The sequence below is a fragment of the Otolemur garnettii genome, unplaced genomic scaffold, assembly GCF_000181295.1.
Source record: "Otolemur garnettii isolate 467f Iridium unplaced genomic scaffold, OtoGar3 scaffold00044, whole genome shotgun sequence".
In the NCBI taxonomy this organism is placed as follows: domain Eukaryota; kingdom Metazoa; phylum Chordata; class Mammalia; order Primates; family Galagidae; genus Otolemur; species Otolemur garnettii.
Window position 1 is genome coordinate 9631857 of NW_003852439.1, and position 4602 is coordinate 9636458.

Consider the following 4602-nt stretch of genomic DNA (forward strand, 5'->3'; position numbering starts at 1 on the left):
CAGCCATCATTGTTGTTTGGTGGGCCCAGGCTGGATTTGAACCCACCACCTTAGGTGTATGTGGCTGGCACCTTAGCCACTTGAGCTACAGGCGCTGAGCCACAAATATGCCTTTGCACACCACTTGAAAATCACTGGCATAGGGATCCCGTGAGCCTGCACCCCTAACAAGCACCTATAGTACCAGGTACTTGAGAGGCTGAGGCAAGAGAATCGCATAAGCCCAAGAGTTGGAGGTTGCTGTGAGCTCTGATGCCACAGTACTCTACCCAGGGTGACAAAGTGAGAAACTGTGTCAAAAAAAAAAAGGTAGGCTGAATTGGGTGTTGTATTTCCTCTGTTCAGATGCAGAAGTATCTAACCCCAAGTATCTAAGAATGCAACTGTATTTGGAGATAGGATCTTTACAAAGGTGATTAAGAGAAAATGAGGTAATTAGCGTGAGCCCTGTCCACTATGACCAGAGTCCTTATAAGAAGAGGAAACTTGGATTGAGGCATACACAGAGGGAAGCCCATGTGAAGACACAGGGAGAAGGCAGGCATCTGTAAGCTGGGAAGCGAGGCCTCAAAACAATCCAACCCTTCCATTCTTTATTTCAGACTTCTAGCCTCTAGAAGAGTAAGGAAATAAATTTCTGTTGTTTAATCCACTGAATCTGTGGTACTTTGTTATGTAAACCCTAGCAAACTAATAGAGCAGCTAAATATTAAGTCATAAAAAGGAATGAATTCATACATGGTACAACACAGATGAACCTTAGAAATGGTATGTTAAGTGAGAGAAACCATCCACAAAGGACCACATATTGTATGATTCCATTTCTATGAAATATCTAGACTAAGCAAATGCTTCAGGACAAAAAGCAGATTAGTGGTTGCCAGGGGTTGGGTGGAGAGGACCAGGGAGTGAGTGCTCCTGGGCACCAGGTTTTTAGGGAGGGATGATGAAAATATCCTGGAATTAGATAGTGGTGATTATTGCATAATCTTGTGAATATTTTATTTTGTTTTCTTTTATGACAGTCTCACGTTACTGCCCAACTAGAGTGCAGTGATGTCAACCTAGCTCACAGCAACCTCAAACTCCTGGGCTCCAGCTATCCTCCTGCCTCAGCCTCTCAGCTGAAACTAGAGATGCCTGACACAATGCCCAGCTAATTTTTCTATTTTTAGTAGAGACAAGGTGTCACTCTTTCTCAGGCTGGTCTGAATTCCTGAGCTCAAGCTATCTTCCTGCCTTGGCCTCTGAGAGTGCTATGATGACCAACCCTGTAAATATATATTTAAAACAAAAACACTGAATTCCACACTTTAAAATGGTGAGTTTTATGCATGTGTATTATGTCTAAATTATAACTATGCTGGTTGAAAGCATACACCAATATTTGAGAATTTAGTTATGTAACACTACCCCAACCAGCTTCTGTCATAAGATCATGAGACAAACCAGACCTAGAATGAAGCTGACACTGTGGATGTTATACAAAGTGGGAAAACAACCTTTACTAGTAATGTCAGTGGTTTTTCATGCTTATTGACCATTCATGGTTTTTAAATTTCCTTTTTTTTTGTAAATTAGCTGTTGGTGGGTATGTAGAGGCAGTTGTTCATGTACTTGAGTATAGCTCTGTAGCCAGACTTTCCAGGGCACTTCCTGGCTATGTGAGCCTGGACTAGTTACTTTCTGTTGCCCCAGTTGTGTCATCAGTACACATGAAGGTCACAGTTTGCACCTCATGCATCTGTTGAAGACAGTATGACTCAGTTCATGTAAACTAGCAGAGTTCCATCCATATTCGATAATAACTGGCAAGAATGACAAGTTGGATTCTGTTCTGGGATTCCTTCACTTTTATTTTACTCCCAGTGCAGCTGGTAGGTAGAAAGAAGGATTCCCAGGAGACAAGGATGCTGGTAAGTAGAAAAGTTCTCCTTTTGCTCCATAGCTTCTTATGGAAGCTCATGTTGACTGGGCACAGTGGCTCACCCCTGTAATCCTAGCACTCTGGGAGGCCAAGGCAAGAGAAGTGCTTGAGCTCAGGAGTTCTTGACCAGTCTAAGCAAGAGTGAGACCCCTTCTCCACTAAAAATAGAAAAACTAGTCAGGTGTGGTGGTGCAGGCCTGTAGTCTCAGTTGCTCAGGAGGCTGAGGCAGGGGAATCTCTCTATAGTGGCACCATAGCATTCTACCCAGGGCAATGGAGTGAGACCTCTGTCTAAAAGAAAGTAAGAAAATACAGACACTGTTATTAATAATTGCTTTCTGTCACAGGTCTTCATTTCTTTCCTTTTCTTAAATGTCTTTAAAGCTACCTAAGTACACAGTTTTGTTTCTTTTTTCTTTTTTCTTTTGGAGATAGAGTCTCACTTTGTCGCCTTCCATACAGTGCTATGGCATCATAGCTCACAGCAACCTCAAACTCTTGGGCTCTAGGGATTCTCTTGCCTCAGCCTCTCAAGTAGCTGGGACGACAGGCAGCCACAACAACGCCTGGCTATTTTTAGGGATGAAGGCTCCCTCTGGCTCAGGTTGGCCTCCTACGTGTGAGCTCAAGCAATCCACCCACCTCAGACTTCCAGAGCGCTAGGATTACAGGCATGAGCCACCTCACCTGGCCATAAATACAGAGTTTTAAAGGACTTTAAATCTATAAAGGCAAGTTGTAAGTCCTTGGTTTGTCATTTATTTTGGATTTTGTTTGGCATGTCTCCTGGTATTTTTTTTTTTTTTTTTGCAGTTTTTGGCGGGGGGGCTGGGTTTGAACCCGCCGCCTCCAGCATATGGGGCCGGCGCCCTACTCCTTTGAGCCACAGGCACCACCCCGTCTCTTGCTATTTTTATAAACCATTGTGATTTCTAACGTCATTATCATGCCTGGAAAATCTTTCATTTTAATAATATGTATATCCATCTATACTTTATACTAGTAAGACTTTTGGAAAATGGAAAGGGGTAAACTTGTGGTTTGTCTAGCAGAACTACCAGACGCCCAGGAAAATCTTAGCGTGGCTGCGAACCCGCAAATACACATTGCTGGGCTCGCTTCACTGGCGTGCAAGCTAACAACTGAACTACGGGGGTTGCAGATAGAGTCTCAGCGAGTGTGCCTTTAAAAGAAATAGCAGCACCCTGGAAGTGTGGCTCGGTTGGTCTAGGGCTGCGGTTGTCGGTTGTTGCTTTGGGCGTCGGTTCAAGATTCAAGTCTTGAACGACCCCTCGCTAGTTTTTTCCCCTTTAGATTCTGAGGTTTGCGCAAAAAATAGGACACTGACTATGCCACCTGGGTGGGACTTCCCAGATCCTGAGACGCAGACAGGTAGGAAGAAATCACTGGCCCCAGCAATCAGCCTGGTCACCCTGAAAAGGGATTGAGCGCCACTAACTGCTGCAACCGCGGTTAAAGGAGACCAACCCACTCCAGGAAGCAGGAGGAGGCAGGGACTGAGGAGGGCCACTGGACTGAAGGGACTCAGGGACAGTTCTCACTTTGTGTGGTGCCAGGAGGGGCGGGAGGGCTGGGTTTGTTCCTCTCCCACTGGCACTTGAATTTACCCTAGGCATAAATTACCGCGTCTGCAATCTGAATCTCCACCCGTCCCGCCCCGAAGACGACACTACGGCCACAAAGACAAACCAGAAATGGACCTCTCCAGGGCTCGTTGGTCTAGGGGTATGATTCTCGCTTAGGGTGCGAGAGGTCCCGGGTTCAAATCCCGGACGAGCCCATCTTTCCTTCAATCTTTTTCTAGTCTTCAGATGTGGGTGAGAGACCTAGGCTCGGCGCTGAAACCTCACCCCTGGACATCGAAGTCCGAGTCCTTCAAAGGTACATTTTAAGAAGATCTTAAGCCTGTTTAAAAAAATTTTTTAGAGCCCTTCCTTCACCAGTGTTGCTAGAGCCCTGCAGCCTGACAGGCTATATTTAGAGGCACTGAGGAAGTCCTTCCATTAAGAGCTGAGTCTTCACAATCAGACGCCTTTAAAATGTTAAGCCTGGAACTGGCTCAGATTGCCAGAGCATCATGGAGAGGGATCTGGAACCTTGAGCAGAAGCGATAGGCTCTTGGGCTTGTAGCTGGCATACAGAGGCTTTGAGCTTTTTCCCTTCCCCCTACATCTGAGTCCCTCACCTGAGCGTCTCCCACTGTCTGGGAGGACCGAGGCTCAAACTCAGGTACTGGGGAACATGGGTCTTGAGTCCCAGAGCCTCCCAGGACTGGAGTCATCTCTGCTCCATTCTGAGGATATACATGGTATGAACACAGCTAAAACAGGGAAATATGTGGTTTTTAGATAAATATAGTGTTGCAGGACCAGCGAATTGAAACCAATAGACTCTCACCAAAGATTATAGGGGAAGGAATTTTATTTGCCAGCAGAGAAACTCAGCAGGCCATCAGCCTTAAAGTAATTAGTCCCTCTATTAGCTCTGTTCCTGTCGTTTTATTGGACTCAAAGGTAGACAGTCAAAAGAATTATCATATTATTACTCATTGGAGGTGTCAAATCATGTGCAGGGTTTACTGATGCCAAAGCAAGTGGCAAGAGTTAGTTTCAAGGACCTAGGAAGCTAAGTTTTACAAATTCTTTTTTTTTTTT

General features: G+C 45.2%; 1 non-coding gene across 1 annotated transcript; it reads left to right on the forward strand.

Annotated features, from left to right (window-relative positions):
* Window positions 1–3656: 3656 nt before the first annotated feature.
* TRNAP-AGG lies at window positions 3657–3728 on the forward strand. Its single transcript has one exon. It is a non-coding gene; the product is annotated as a tRNA-Pro (tRNA).
* The last annotated feature ends 874 nt before the right edge of the window (window positions 3729–4602 follow it).